At 39.0% G+C, this 17,330-nt stretch overlaps 1 protein-coding gene across 4 annotated transcripts in view; it reads right to left on the reverse strand.

Annotated features, from left to right (window-relative positions):
* The window catches only part of LOC138757843 (chondroitin sulfate N-acetylgalactosaminyltransferase 1-like), a 244,025-nt gene extending 227,564 nt beyond the window's left edge, over window positions 1-16,461 (reverse strand). The window contains exon 1 of one of the 4 annotated variants that reach the window (XM_069925837.1): window positions 16,314-16,459. The gene's annotated coding sequence lies outside the window, so the exon portion shown is untranslated. Of the gene's footprint in view, window positions 1-16,313 lie in introns of all 4 variants that reach the window. The other 3 variants (XM_069925836.1, XM_069925835.1, XM_069925834.1) reach the window with 3 other exon arrangements.
* Window positions 16,462-17,330: the final 869 nt, after the last annotated feature.

Genomic DNA, 17,330 nt, shown 5'->3' on the forward strand with positions numbered 1-17,330 from the left:
TGTTTACCAGCTGAAAGAGCATGCTGGAGCCACTGCTGTCTGGAAAAGAGCTTGCTGTTGTAAAAGGGTCACGTACTTCTGGCATGATCCTTTCTTAGTCTGCCTTTTACACAACTCTGGAGCCAACTTGGAGGTTGACCTTTGATGACAATTAATCAAAATGTAGTTTAAATAAATGAAGAAAGCAGGTGAGTTATATCAGGATTTTAAAAATTAAACAGTGGAAGCATGTCAAATGACCAGGAGTGGTGCCGCAATTTAGCCAATTGCTCAATTGTCACAATTTATGTCAGGTCACTGCTACCACGTCACCCAGTACTACCTGTTGTGTGGTCAGGTGGTCAACGACTAAACCAACTCCCCTACCAGGCTTGCCTGCTGGGGAGGGTGGCTAGACTCCCTCCTGGATGAAAAAAATGGCAGATGAACCTTCTCATAGGGTCAACAGCCACCTAGCAAACACATGATGTGAAGCGCAGAAATGGCATCAAAGCTTGGTGCAGCCATTGACTGGAAAAGAAATTCCCCCAGCTGTCTTGGACCTCACCATACCACTGGATCTGGGGGAGGATGTTGATAGAGTGGGTCTGGACGTGTCCAACTCCTACTCACCTAAATCAATTGACACACACGCTATTCCTTTGAGGATTGGAGTATTCGCATATCAACCCCCACAAACTGATTGAAAGGAACCCTCATCATCCTATGGAATGGATAACCAGAACAATCGCGCAATTCAGAGTAAAATGCCTCGAGCAGAAATACCATCTCTACTTAACAATTTTGTTTCAAGCGAACTTCAGCACACAGCTTTCAAAATCATGGATTTTGGCTTTCCAACCGTCTTTATTATTAAAAGAAAATCAATGGGAAAAAACAGACAAAGCAGAAAACAAAACTGAAATATAGATCAAATGCGATCTAACCAGTAAACTGAGTAGAATCAATGTCATGGCCTTCTGAGTTCTCACATCAGTGAGCACAATTCATTTAACTGTCCCAAGCCACGACCTAAAGCTACATGCAGAATGACACCAAAGAAATGCAATCAACTTTAAAGCATGTCCAAAAGAAACAAAAATGCCATTATCAAGCAAGCAGATTAAAATCACCTCGTCACAGTTAGCCTGACCACCCGCTCAGATAGTTGGTGTGATGATACCACAGTGATGCTATTATTGCATTTGTACTGGATCTCTGTGTATGTCTGGCCTGCCTCCTCCTTGTAACTCATACCCCCTGAAATTCCCCAATAAAGGCGATTACAACCAAGTCCCTTCATCAGTACGAATCCTGGAATCAGGCCAGCAACAGGAGCATGTGTCCAGCCTTATGGTAACAAAACCCTGTCTTTTGGCGGAATTGATCGTGTGTCAGTTGGGACAGACCTAGTAGGCTGAATGTAATATCTTGTACTGCTGACCTGGCCCAAAGTCTCTTTTGGCCAGACATAGCTAAACAGTTTTCTTCTGCAATAATTCTATTAGCACTATTTGTTCAATCTTTGTAACCAGTTTCAAGAATCAGAAGGAGACAAGAGACTACTGGCGCTCAAATCTTGAGCAGGTAAACAAAGTGCTTGAGGTACTCATCAGGTTAGACAGCATCCACAGAGGGAAATAGAGACAGTTGATGCTTCACATTGAAACCCTGTTTAGAGAGAGGGAAGGAGATGAGCTCCTTGTCTGTCAACCTTCACCCTCCGCCATTCCATCTATCAGCTACCAACCCCTTTCCACCCCTCCCCACCACTCTTTAATACTGCCCATCTTCCCTTTCCTTCTCAGTCCTGAACCAGAAATTCAACTCATAATATTGAGTTCCCTCCATGGATTTTGCATGACCTACTGAATTCCTCCAGCAGTTTTATTTTTAAAAAACATGACAATAACCTTTTATGCATACAATAGATTCTTATTTCCCTTTTGACTGACTTTAGAAAAAACATTTCAGCAACAAAAAAATTAATGGATGAAAATTTTCATCTCATCTTTAGACACAACAATAAAATGCTTGATAATTACTTTCAACTCAAGACCCTAAAAACCACCAATTAACAGAGTGAGCACAGCCACCTCCCTCCAACCTTAACCTCTGATAAAGCCCCTGGCAATAAAAATGAAAGAAATAGACCACAGCCCCCAACCCTCCTCTTCCACTCAGTAAGATTTTGGCCTTCGCTCCACTTTTCTGCCCATGCTCCATGACTACGAGCTCCCCTTTGGATCAAAACTGATCAATTTATCTTCCACGAAGATCCAGCCTTCAGTGCATTATACTCATTGAACAGTACAAATGTATGCAAGACTTTCAACTATACTGAAATCATGTAGTCTAACCTTAAGAACTGTTGTCATTTTTAATATTTAAATTAACCATTGCTTAAAACTAAATGTTCATGTCTGAAATTAATTTAACCGAAACAATTTTTCCTTCAATAAAATTCTCTCACTTCCCCAAAAGAAATACATTTGGCTTACAGAGTTTCCATCATGTTGGATATTCAACGATTCACATCAACAGTAGGTTTGAATCCTCCTGACCACAACTACAATGATACTAACTGATCAACCAGGTAATCCTTTTCTAATCAATAATCTTTCTGTTCAGTTTGGATTGCCAAAAAGCAAAGAACTACTTTTCATTTATACAGTTTTTTTTTTTAAATGTCTGCAAACACCACGATTGTAGTTTATACAAAATTGCTGGAAAAATGCAGCGTTCTTATGTGGTAGATACATAAACAACAATTCAGGCTTGATCTCCAACAAGGTAGGAGCAAACAGCCTGACTAAAAAGAGGGGGGGAAGAGGCAGGGAGAGGAGCACAGACCTACAAGCAAAAGGTCATAAGTGGATATAGGAGGGAAGGCATGAGAGAAAAAAGATGGGAGATTTGGAGGGATTGGGAAAGGCCAACCATTTCAATTCTGCACTCCACTTCCCACCCACGTGTACTTCCAAATCAAGGCCACCCAAGTAATATCTAATATTCCATCTGAGCACTTTCCAACCAGATGGCATTAACATTGACTTCTCCGAATTCCCCATGGATGCTTCCAGATCTGCTAAGTCCCTTTCTTTGCTCAATATTCCAGCATCAGTTTGAGGTTTTCTTTTATAATCTGCAATAAATGCTATCCTTGCCAATGAAGCTAACACTACAAATGATTTTCCTTCACACTTTCTTGCTTCTTTTCAATAGTGTCAATTAGGAATGTCATGTCTCTGTAAAGGAGCAATTACCACACCTCCCAGTCCTGCACTCAAAAACCTTTCTCTAGATTTTATACCCAAGACTAAAGTTATGTTTATTCCTCAACCTTCTAACAATGTTATTAATGTAATAGATATTACAAACTATAGAACTTTCTTTTGGTGGCAACAGACAGAATCCGAGGTCTGATAACCAGAATATTCAAACATTGTTAAAAACAAAAAAATACTTGAGATATTGGAAAGGTGGAGACCAGTATTAAGTAATCCAGATCCCTGCATTAAGGCACATCCCCAAATGCATCCAAGGCAACAGAGGGAAATAAAACCTTTAAATCTGTAAAATGATGAACATACAGTGCGGTGAGAGAGTGCAGGTTGGTTAGTTAATAAATCTAGTTGTTTTAAAAAAGAACCCAAGTTTCTTTAATGTAATGAAATGTCACATAGTGGAAGAAACAATCAAGAGTGGGGAAAAAAAGTTAAGTTCTGCTGTGCGCAAGAGTGAAAGGGGGGGGGGGGGAAAAACGCAGTGTGCATAGTGAGTAAAAGTCAGTATCAGCAGAGAAAATATGGAAGGTTTTAAAAAATCCTAATGCTGTAAATTGGACTTGAAATATTGACCATGAGTGGAGGCTGTTTAAGAAAATGTTATGCTTTACCTGCAAGCGATTCAAATCGATAGCCAACCGGATACACAGAAGATTGCAATGTTACTTACCTTGAGGAACCTCAAGCTCTAAAGGCTTTCAACACATTTGTTTTTGCTGAGGCAGAAGACCAGAGCAAATTCGACAAGGTTATCAAGATGTTTAACGAACATTTCACCAAAGAAAAATGAAACCTTCGAGAGGTACGTCTTTTGCTCGCACACGCGGCTTCAGGAAGAGAGCTTTGATACTTTTTTTTTTAATGACAAAAACTAAAAACAAAAACGTGCAATTTTTGATTGCTGCAAGATTCAATGATCTTTGATCAAATGGTGTTCGGAATTATTGATAAGAAAGTGAGAGAGAGATTGCTGCGAGAGACAGAGCTTACCTTAGTTGGAGCTGTAAAGATGTGCCATGCATGAACTAGCTCTGCAGCACGTGAAAAAGTTTGGTGATAATGTAAAAGCCAGAGATAATGAAGGCATCATCTTAGCCACAATGTCTAGACACACGAACAAAAAATTAGATACAGGAACAAACAAAAAGATGGAGAGACATTCAATTGTAAATGATGTGGCACTAAGCATGCACTAAAGCAAAGCCTAACTTACGGAAATGTCTGTAACAAGTGCAAAGGGCAGAATCACTATGCAAAGCAATATTTTCCAAGGAAAACTAAACAGAAGTAAAAAGTGTACGTGCTGTAGAAGGCACTGTGCTCACTATTGAAGAAACTGCTCTCAGTCATACATTTTTCATGGCCATGGTGGTGCAGAAATGAACAGTGTCGAGCAGGATAAATGGACTGTGTCATTGCATACAAAGAGAACAAATATTCCTTTCCAGTTAGACACAAGGGCAAAGGTCAATTTGATCTGCAAGTACAACATCAGCGCAATGAAGATAAAGCCATACATCCATGCTAATCCTGTAAAGCTCAAAGCATACAATGAACAGAGCATCGACACAAAAGGTACATATAAACTCAAGGTGAAAGCTAAAGATAAAGTACACCACCTCAGGTTCACAGTAACCCCAGATGGACATTATTCACTGCTTGGTGACAAAGCATGTGAAAACTTAAACCTAGTCAAGAGGGTGTATCACATTAAAAATGACCATGCACAGAACAGCATAGAGGAAATACTGGATCTATTTCCGGATATCAAGGGGTTCGGAGTTCTACCATTCACCAATAAGATACAGTTAAAAGAGAAAGCAGAGTCAGTAGTGCATGGCTAAAGGCTGGTTCTGGCGCCATTAAAAGCTCAAGCAAGAACTTGACCAAAATACTGCACTTGGGGTCATAAAGAAAGTGGAGGATCTCACAAAATGGGTGAATTCAATGGTATATGTCAAAAAGAAGAATGGTGAACTACCCAAAAGACTTGAATGCAAATATAAAGAAAGAACATCATCAGATTCCAATCATGGATGAAATTACAAGTGAGATGGCTGGTACAAAGTTTTTCACCAAATAGGATGCATCCCAGGGCTTCTGGAAAATTAAACTGTATGATGTTAGCACAAAATACTGTACATTTAATATAACACTTGGCCAATACTCCTGTCTGAGGATGCCTTTTGGAATTTCCTCAGCTCCGGAGGTATTCCACAGAACAATGGAGCACATTAGAGAAGGCATAAATGGGATATGCATGTACATGGATGACATGATTCTACGGGGATCCACACAGGAGCAACACAACAAAAGGCTCAAAGTGCTACAACACATCCAGAAGCATGGATTAAAGATAAACAGAGCAAAATGTCAGTTTGGTGGGAATTAAATCACCTTTCTGGGAGAAACTGTTTTGTGGTTGACAAGTCCGATGCGGGACAGGCAGACACGGTTGCAGCGGTTGCAAGGGAAAATTAGTTGGTTGGGGTTGGGTTTTTCCTCCTTTGTCTTTTGTCAGTGAGGTGGGCTCTGCAGTCTTCTTCAAAGGAGGTTGCTGCCCGCCGAACTGTGAGGCGCCAAGATGCACGGTTTGAGGCGATATCAGCCCACTGGCGGTGGTCAATGTGGCAGGCACCAAGAGATTTCTTTAGGCAGTCCTTGTACCTCTTCTTTGGTGCACTTCTGTCTCAATGGCCAGTGGAGAGCTCGCCATAGAACACGATCTTGGGAAGGCGATGGTCCTCCATTCTGGAGACGTGACCTACCCAGCGCAGTTTGATCTTCAGCAGCGTGGATTCAATGCTGTCGGCCTCTACCATCTCGAGTACTTCGATGTTGGTGATGAAGTCGCTCCAATGAATGTTGAGGATGGAGCGGAGACAATGCTGGTGGAAGCGTTCTAGGAGCCATAGGTGATGCCAGTAGAGGACCCATGATTCAGAGCCGAACAGGAGTGTGCGTATGACAACGGCTCTGTATACGCTAATCTTTGTGAGGTTTTTCAGTTGGTTGTTTTTCCAGACTCTTTTGTGTAGTCTTCCAAAAGCACTATTTGCATTGGCAAGTCTGTTGTCTATCTCATTGTCGATCCTTGCATCCGATGAAATGGTGCAGCCGAGATAGGTAAACTAGTTGACCGTTTTGAGTTTTGTGTGCCCGATGGAGATGTGGGGGGGGCTGGTAGTCATGGTGGGGAGCTGGCTGATGGAGGACCTCAGTTTTCTTCAGGCTGACTTCCAGGCCAAACATTTTGGCAGTTTATGCAAAACAGGACGTCAAGCGCTGAAGAGCTGGCTCTGAATGGGCAACTAAAGCGGCATCGTCTGCAAAGAGTAGTTCACGGACGAGTTGCTCTTGTGTCTTGGTGTGAGCTTGCAGGTGCCTCAGATTGAAGAGACTGCCATCCGTGCGGTACCAGATGTAAACAGCGTCTTCATTGTTGAGGTCTTTCATGGCTTGTTTCAGCATCATGCTGAAGATTGAAAAGAGGGTTTGTGCGAGAACGCAGCCTTGCTTCACGCCATTGTTAATGGAGAAGGGTTCAGAGAGCTCATTGTTTTTTTTTTTAAACTTTATTTAAAATTTTATGACATGAATAAAATAAAAATTACATTTAAATAATAAAAAATAAGATAATAAAAATTAGAATACTACATCATTAAACTACACAAATTAACCCCCCAATAATTATAACACAACATTAATCTTCTAATTTAAAATTAGTCCAACACTCCGCCCAAAATAAAGAGTGAAGAATTCATTAACAATGTTGTAAATAAAATAGAAAAAACCCCACTTACAAAAAAAAGGATAAAACTTAACAAAAAAAATTACTAACAACAAAAAAATCAATACTAAAACAATACCCTTACACATATATTTAAATCAAACATAATACATGTATTTAAGAAATGAAATCCAGTTTAAAACTAAGTTCAAATATTAAAATCATATATCAACCACATATCTGTTATACAAAAAATCATAATTAATAATACATAAATACAGAATTTCCATTAATACCAAGTTTCCTTTATAATTCATCGAGAGAACAAAAACATCCCTTAGAAAAACAATCAGATAAACTTTTTATTCCCTTCCCCTCCCCTTATATAAGAAAAAAAAGTTCAAACTCTTATAAAATTCTCCATATTCTTCATTTATAACATCTTCAAAATTCTCTATCGAAATTAACTTAATTTTATTAAACTCTTCTCCCTCAATGTATTTGTACTTAATTTTCTTCTTTTTCTTCTTATCACCTTTCCCCTCATCCTCCTCTTCATCTAATTCAACATCCTCAATTTTTGACTTATTATCTTCTGTGATATCATCCTCTTAAAAAAGAAAAAAGAGAAAAAAACCCAAAAAAGAGAAAAAAAGGAGTGAAAAAAACCTCCTAATTCCCTCTCAATTACAATCAGAAAACAAAATGAGTTAAAAAAAAATATTTATTTTTTAAAAAATAATAAAAAACCTTCACTTCTTAACCCAAAAATTTAAAAAGAAAAAAAAACAGGTCGGAGGTCACAACTACCTCCTCCTGTTTAAACCGTCCAAAGCGGTTACTCCCCCAAAATATTGGGTGTGAGATAACTCACAGGTAGCTGATGACTTCTGGAAACTAGTGCCCACCCAGTTCCCTCTCCCAACTCCCATTTCATTAAACTATCATCATTATTTAAACTATTTAAACTCTTCTCAAAAAAAAAAAGATTTTTTTTTATATAATCAACGTTACCACTTCGGTCACCATTGCTTCCATTTCTTTTAAAAATCTGGATCCCACCTTGCATCTCTACTCTCTTTGGAGACCTTGAAGGACTACATCGTTCCTAAAACTGCATGATTGGTAGAGGCTGAGCAAAGTCCATAACCTCTTTAGGATTATCAAAGAACTTTGGCTAATTTCCATCCTAAAAATTCTTCAGTACCGCAGGATACCTGAATGTTGCCTTATGTCTTTTTTTCCACAACCGTTCTTTCACAGAATTAAATTTGCGTCGTTGAAACATAATTTCTTGACTCAAATCTTGATAGAAGAAAACAGAATTATTCTGAACCATCAAAGGAGATCTATTTTGCTGGGCATTTCTAGTAGCCGTACGTAAAATTGTCTCTCTGTCACAATAGTTTAAACAACAGATCAAAACAGATCTTGGATTCTGTCCTGAAAAAGATTTTCTTCTTAAAACTCTATAAGCATGTTCCAGTATTAAACCTTCAGGGAATTTATCCTGTCCTAACACTCGTGGAATCCATTCAGTAAAAAATTTTCTTGGATCTGGTCCTTCTATGCCTTCTGGCAAGCCAACAATTTTCACGTTGTTCCGTCTAGATTGATTCTCCAAATAATCAACCTTTTTTGCTAAATTTTTATTTTGGATCTGCAATGTTTCAATTATTCTTTTTTCATCTTGCAGTTGATCCTGTGTATCGACTAAACCTTGATCACACATTTCAAATCTTTCAATGGTTTCAAGCTTAAAAGCTCCATTAATGACTTCCGCCATCGCATTAATCTTAGAAATAAACAGGCTCACAAAATTAGCTAAGTGACTCGATACAGAATATATCTTATCTTCAAGATCCTTAACAGACATTTCAACAGAAGTAGATTCAGGCATAATGGGGTCTTGCTGTTCCTTAGAGACCACGGGATCTTCTGTCCCTTCCCTTAATTTAGTATCTTTTCTAGCAGTTTGACTTCGTATAAAAATCCCTCTCAAAGTCCCCCCAGCAATGCCAGGAGACTGAAGATCAGAGTTATCTTTAAGCCAAATCTCTTTAATCATCTTCACTGAATCGATATCTGGAAAAAGCGTTGTAATTGAAGATGCATTTTGCAGCGCCACCACTGTAGCAGTCGAATGACAGCTCTTTAACTCTCCAGCTGGTGGCGCCCCAGCTGATTCAACTGTCAAAGACTGAGTAACAGCACTCACAGTTGCCGTTGTGTGAAATACTGGCACCCGTCCAGCTCCTTGGTCCGAAAGCTGTTGAATGCGACCTTCAAAGAGCCTCACCGGCTTAAAACGGAGCTTCAATGCTGAACTCTGCACGTCCTCCTCTGGATCCATTCTACACTGAGTCCTGGCTTCTTGTAAACAAGTAGGCTCAGACATTTTTGGAAAATGTTTTCTTTTACCTCTTTTTTTGCATATAAACCATTAGGCACTAATCCAACACCTCTTATTATTTATAAACTTTTAAAAGAACTTTAACGGGCACTTAAAGACAAAACAATAAATCGGAGTCAGGAGAGGTCTGGAAGGCACGTCTGTTCCCTACGCCATCTTGCCACGCCCCCCCAGAGAGCTCATTGTTGTATCTGACCCGACCTTGTTGGTTTATGTGCAGTTGGATAACGATGTTGAGGAACTTTGGGGGGGCATCCGAGGCACTCTAGTATTTGCCAAAGCCCTTTCCCCACACACACACACACACACACACACACACACACACACACACACACACACACACACACACACACACACACACACCCACACCCACACCCACACCCACACCCACCCTTAGTGGGAAGAGTTAATTGTATTAAGATTATTACATTTCCAAGAATACAACATACTTTTCAAACATTACCTATTAAATCTCTCAAAAATTTTTTTTTATTTAATAAATATGTAAGGAAATTCCTCTGGGAAAGTAAAATGTCAAGAGTTTCAATAGAAAAGTTAACATGGAAATATGAATTGGGAGGCCTTCATCTTCCTAATTTCATGAATTATTATCGAGCTGCACAAATGAAATTTCTTACTTTTTTTTTAAATATAAAGAAAAGTGGCACGAGTTAAAAATAGAATTAAATAAAATAAGGGAGAGACAAGCAGGAGAATTCATATACAAATGGGATGCAAAATAGATGGTTGGTGTAAAAGAAACACCATGCTGAAGCATTTGATTAATATTTGGAATAAAATAAGTGATGAAATTGGTGCAAGAGCACATCTATCGCCCAAAATTCCCAACTCAAAATTCTATCATCAGTTTTCAAAAGATAATCAATTTTTAGATATTTGGTTTTATAAGGGGGATTATAACATGTTGAAGATTGTTATGAAAAGGATCAATTAATGTCATTTGAACAATTGAGAAATAAATATGGAATAACCCAAGGTACTCTTTTTTGCTATTTTCAATTAAGAGTATATTTGAGGGACAAGTTAGGACCAGCCATGTTACTACCTGGTTGTAGCAAAGTAGAAATTCTTATTAGGAGAGGAATTGTGAAGAAGTTTACATCTACAATATTCTTTATTACAAATATGATCTCCTAAATGTGGAGTTCATAAATCTAGACAGAGGTGGGAACTAGATTTGAATATTGTGATTCATGAGCAAATATGGTCAGGGATTGTATGACTGATACTATTAAAGCAAGGTATAGATTAGTTCAGTATTTTTGTAAGCATCAGTTATATCTTCCACCATAAAAATTGAATAGATTGAAGTCAGATTTATCAGATCATTGTTTTAGGTGTGGCGAGGACGTAGGAACATTTTTGAATTAAACTTGGTCTTGTCCTAAGGTAAGACCTTTTTGGGTGGATTTAGGGAATATTTTGGAACAAGTTACAGGTGTTTTATTTTCACAAAATCCAGCTTTATTTTGATTAGGAAATATTGAAGGAACAAGACCTAAATTCAAACTGTCACTATATTAATTGAAATTTGTAAAGTTACATTAGTGGTGGCAAGGAAATGTATTGCAGTTACTTGGAAATCAGATGCACATTTGGGTATGAAAAGATGGAATGCAGAAATTCAAAGTTGTATTCCTTCAGAAAAAAATTACATAATTTGAGAAATAAATGTTCTATATTTTTACAAATTTAGCACCTGTGTTCTCTAATATTATGTTTAAATTTGTAATGTGCTTCCTGTACCTCTAGACCTGCAAGAATCTCCTCTGAATTATATTAAAGAACTTTGTTTAAGCATGTGTGTTAGACGGCATCCCTCTGTGCAATCCTGAAAGTTCATTTTTCTTTCATTTTTTGTAATGATATATATCTATATAAAAATTATTTTATATATATTCTGATATGTATGTAATTTCTAGTTTATTTTATTTTTGTAATTTGTATTATTATATTAATCTGTATGTATGGTGAAAATTTAAATAAAATATTCCAAAAATTGTCCAGACTTGCAGACAAAAAATGCGTATTGACAGTGCTGGGAATTATAATTTTCATTGGTAAATACATACCAAGCCTGTCTTCCCAAACAATATACCCAAGGACGTTGTTACAGGACAAATGTGAATTCAAGTGGACGGCTAACCACGAGGAAGAATGGGGACGATTGAAGACCATTCTAACTACAGAACCAGTACTTTTGACTTTCTTTGAAGCATCCAAAAAGATTAAATGGAATAGGTACCATACTACTTCATGCCAAAGGAGAAAATGGAGGCCAGTAACATAAGCATCAAGGACGACGACAACATCTGAATGTCAATACGCACAGATTGATAAAGTGTGTCTAGGTCTGGTCTATGGACTCAAGAAATTCCACAGTTATGTGTATAGTCTACCAACATTCATGTCAGAAACAGACCACAAGCCATTAATAGCAATAATCAAGAAAAATCTCAGTAAAATGTCACTGAGAATCCAAAGAATGATGTTGAAGCTACAACTTTATGACTTTAAATTGGTGTACACACCAGGGAAACATAGTGTTAGCTGATGTGTTATCCATGGCAACAATACAGAGTGATGCGCATATGAGTTTCACAGAGACAGATGTGAATCTGCATGTGAACTTGATCACTGAATCTCTTCCCATATCTGACATGAAATTCAAGCAGATTGCAGCTGAAAAAGAACAGTTCTAGAGAAAGTCATCAAGAATCTGAATAAAGGATGGCCTAAAGGTGAATGTCAGCCATACTACAACTTCAGAGCTGAGCGCTGTCAATGGGCTTCTCTTCAGACAGAGCAGAATTGTCATTCCTCAATCACTGTGACACGAAATGCTGAAAAGGGTGCATGAGGGCACCTTGGAATTGAAAAATGCAAGAGGAGGACCAGAACAGCTGTTTATTGGCCAGAGATAAATGCTGACATTGATAAGATGGTTTCCAGCTGTGAGACCTGTTTGAATCATCATGCAAAGCAGACAAAGGAACACATGATAATAATAACTGACTTACCAGCAGAACTACGGCAAAAGGTTGGGACTGATCTGCTCCACGTGGATGGAAAGAATTAATTGCTGGTTATTGACTATTGAACCATCCTGAGATTGTGCTGCTTCCCAACATGTCTGCTGCTTGTGATTAAACATAGGAAACCGATCTTTGCAAGACATGGAATTTTTCAGATTGTCTACAGTGACAATGGACCTTGCTACACCAGTAGAGAATTCCAGAACTTTGCAGAAGAGTATGGTTTTTGACATGCGACTTCAAGTCCTCTGCATCCACAGTCAAACAGCAAAGTTGAGGAAGGTATTTACATAGTTAAACTGTTGCTCATGAAAGCACTCGACAGTGGCTCAGATCCGTATCTAGCTCTATTGAGTTACAGAGCTTTGCCACTTGAACATGACATGTCACCTGCTGAGCTTCTGATGGGATGTACACTATGCACCACACTTCCCTACTCTGCAGACGCAAACAAGAACTGAGCTGTCAAACAGAAAGAAAAGCATCTACAAGGGAGAAAAAAGTTAGCTTAGTGCCATTGGCACAACATGACATAATGAGACTCAGAGATTCTAACACTTGGAACAAAAAAGGCTACTGTTCTGGGAGAAATAAATCCAAGATCCTACCCTGTCAGAACAGAGGAGGGTCAAATACTGAGAAGGAATCGAAGGAGCCTGCTGAAAATGCCAGAGATACGGCAGAAACAGATAAATGCAGAGGATTCACAGAAACAGAGGAAACACCACTCAGGCTAGACAATAGTGGACCTGCAGAGCTGACACAAGCACTCATGTTAAGAAGATCCACCCAAGTTGTCAAAGCACCTGACAGACAATCTACAAAAGAAAGAAAAACTGCACACTTAAAAGTTTGTGCTGCTGATGTTCATGTTGCATTTGTGTTGAACTTTAAATTGAAATAAACTGTATTAATGTGTCATATTTTATTAAATATCTCAAGGAAAGGGGATGCAGTGATAGAGGAGGAGTCAGAGATGGAGTATGTAGCATCTGAAGAATGTTGCATTTGGTGGATGTTGTTGCATCTTTAGTAGATTCAGAATGGATGCCTTCCCATGAGGTCTGCATGTGTGTTCTGTTTTTAGCACTAGTTGCTTAGTTAATTAATCTAGTAATCTAGTTGTTTTAAAAAGAACCCAGGTTTCTTTATTGTAATAAAAGAAACATCACATACAGAACAATTCTTGAGGAAAATTAGAAACTCAGAAAGAATGATGACATAAAAGAAGAAAATAAGCAAACTTGTTCTGCATGCACATGCAGAAATGCAAAATTCACTATTCAATAACTCCTGAAAATACTACAGGAAAATTTATTGCCTAATAGAAAAAAACTGATGTCTTTAACCACAATTAATCTTTTTTTAAAAAAAAAACATGATTAGCTTTGCTGCAAACTTCTGGAAACCATCTTTTCGTGGAACAATAAACATACTCTCATAGCACAGGATAAGTATATTTATGGGGAGGAAGGATGAGTGAGAAGCTACTCCAAAAACATCAAAAGCCAACTGTAAAGTATATAAAGACCCTGTTACCTTAAGTCAGAGCAAATTACATTTGCTGACAGGATGTAGTTAGCTTGTGTTGCATGAAAATTGTGCCCCTTAGTGGTATGGTAAGCAAATGCAGCAAGTGGTCTGGATCTTAGATCCCGATTCAACTCTGATATGCTGAGTTCTAACAACACCCAGGGCATCTGTGACAAACAGATTTCAGTGCTCTCAGATGCAGATCCAAAGGCCCCCATAAAAGGAGGGGGCAGGGGTTTAATCAAGCAGCAGTGAGTATTTTTAAAGTCATTATCCAGTTTCCCCTGTTGCTGTCTAGATGTTAAATGAGGACAGAATAAAGCATGGCTAAGATTTATCCAGTCAAATAGTACAACAAACGTCACATCCAGGTTCTAGGCAGCTACCCAATACATAAATTTACCTTAGATGGCACTCAGCACATAGGAATAATGGGCCAATCTCCATATTTAAATATTTGACCACTGATCAGATCCCTCTGTCACCAGTGTAAATCAGTTAATAATTAATCAAATTGAAACCACCATACATTTCTGCACCAACAATTATCCCTTCCTAGTGAGCCCCTAGCTCTACCCAACAAGTCTGCATTTGGGGTCACATTTAGAGGCACAGAATGTTGCAATGCACCTCTGGACTCACAGACTTGAATAGCAAGATGGTCTCAAAGGACTGGATGGCCCACCACTTTTTCCAATCCTTAGCAGCCCTTCATTAAAAGTTTATCATTGTGGAGTTAGACGTGGCAAAGTGGTGCTGAAGACAAAGCTGAATTGAAGAGCACAAGGTTGTTTCAACACGAGCAAAGTAACAAATTCCCCAATTTAAAGCATAGCTTTCTCTGGTTTCAGATTCCTATTATAAATCTTGACCATATTTATAATGGAAACTACCGATGTAAATTTTCCACCCTTTAATTACACCTTCCTGTCCTGGATGGGACGGCGGAAGCTCCATTGAATGTGGGGGCGGGGGAGAGGGTAATTAGAGTGTTTACGAAGAAAATTTGTATTCCAAACACATTAATAATGGATTCCACTAAATAAATTAATATTTTAATTAACATAACGTTTTAGTGGAAGTTGGCATCTCAAAAAAAATCAGAAAACTCAATTGAATGGATTTTGTTTGTAGCCCAAAAAAAAATGCCCACATTCAATGTGTTGGGTCTCTTAATTCAACGAGTTACAATCAAGTTATTAAACGCTTGAGCATTTGTGTCACTGAGAAAGCTGTTGGCCACAAAACAGAACTAGCCCTGTGGAAATAATGGTTACAAGAATCTGCGTAATACATCTTGAACAAAGCTGATGGAGAAATTCAATGGACAGCAGCATCTGCACCCAGATCAGTTCTCGTTTCGGGGCCTTTATCGAGTCAAGAATGAAAAGCGGTGACACTTCGTGCATGTAAAGGGGATAGAAGCATCTGCAACTTTTGTTTCATCTTCCACTTGATACATTTCATGTTGGTCACTCAGACAAAGAACGTTCTCACTGTTCCGGATCTCTCAACTTCGTGAAATAGAAAAGTGTGCGTTGCATCAAAAGGCAAGTTGATAGAGTGGCCAACGCAGTCTCTCGCACCCCCTATTGCCTGTCGTCTCAGAGCCCAACAAGCAGGATAGATCAGACTGTGGATATAACAGCTTGGTGGAGTTTTCTTTTCAGCAAGTTTTTGGTGTTGTGAATCCAACTACATTCAGCGACCATTGCCCCCCACCCCACCCCACCCCACCCAAACCTCTTGCCAGCAGTTTGTAACACTGGAAACTCACCAGGCTGTTGCACCGTCTCCAACTATTTCTCACGTGCAAAATCATCGCCTTAAACCAAGGACCAACTATTATTTCACTTCAAGGTATTTCTTCCAATTCAATTGCATGCTCCAGTAACCGAGCGAGTGCTGCTACCCAGCCACAATACAAAGTTAGGATGTTGCGAGTAGAAATCCAAAGTAACCACACAGCGAGAGGGAAAATATACCTATTTCTCTCCAAATTGTACACGAAACCAGGATTCGCAAACGTCGCCCAGAACTGCGAAATACTGTATTCAACACGTCCAGGATAAGGTCTTGTTCAAGACAAACACCCTCCCCCTCCCTCAAACACACTTGCGACCTCGTTGAAATTAACAAAAATAGTGGCTCTCCAACATTATAATTGATATTAACAGAGAATGGACTGAAGCAAAGACTTTCTTTCTTAACACTAACCCGGTTGATTTTAAAAAACGGTCTGCAGGATTAACGGTCTGTAGTTTACTAGGAATTTTATATGAAAGGGAAAGGCATCGTTGCCACACTGCACTTACCTTGCGGAACAGTTATTTAGAAAGGAAAGCCTCGTATAGATTTGACCCACACTGGCTTAAAAGGCAACGTGCAGCAAAGCCTGGTGAAATATTAAAGGCAGTCTCTGTTGTCTTGCTGTTCAGGAGAGGGTGTTTCCTATTGCAAGGGGCAGCGTAATGAGAGCTCGGTGCTGATTCCGTCAGCGTTGCCACACCCACGCCGAGGGAGTTCAAATTCGGTCCTTTTTCCAGGACTTTATTAAGTGTTGGGGGCATGTTATTGCTTTAGTTCAACCCCGAATTCTCTTCATCTCCTGACACGCAATAAATTGAAGACATTTTCGACAGCTTTTATTCAAGAAAAGTGGCACCAGGTTGCCAATTGTAAACGGGCTATGACTCATTTCCCAATTTAGACGAGTGTTATTAACACAGCCAGTGACGAGGAAAGGGATTGACGTTGGTTCAGAGACGAGACGAGCAAATGGAAGCTCCAGTCATTAAATAAATGGTTGCAGTTCAACGCATTCTATTGCTCTTCTCACAGTTAAGAAGGAAAGGAACACAAAGACGATTGTTAAGGAAGAAGAGACCTGTGTTTCTATTGTACCTTTTAACATTCCCTTCAGGACACTTGAAACGTTATACAGCCTACAGAAGAGTCGTGGACCTTCTCTTTCCAAAGATGCTTCCTGACCTGCTGAATATTTCCAACAAATCCTATTTTTGTTTCGGATTTCCAGGATCTGCAGATTTTATTTTATCTTTCAGAACTGTGGTCTGGAAGCAGAGCACCAATTTGCACTCAGTGGGCTGCATTATCAATAATGTAATTTCAGCTGTTCCACCTGTTTTTGTAGTTGAAGAAGAGAGCCTGAGAGTTCAGCAATGCTACATAGAAATGAATAAATGTATTCCATTGGAAAAAAATAACATATAATTTAAGAAATAATGTCGCAGTATTCGAACAAATTTGGGCACAGTACATGGAACACAACAGAGAGGGCCTACCGCGGACCTCCACCCCCTAAAATGACA

This window comes from Narcine bancroftii, chromosome 3 (assembly GCF_036971445.1).
Source record: "Narcine bancroftii isolate sNarBan1 chromosome 3, sNarBan1.hap1, whole genome shotgun sequence".
NCBI classification, from domain to species: Eukaryota; Metazoa; Chordata; class Chondrichthyes; order Torpediniformes; family Narcinidae; genus Narcine; species Narcine bancroftii.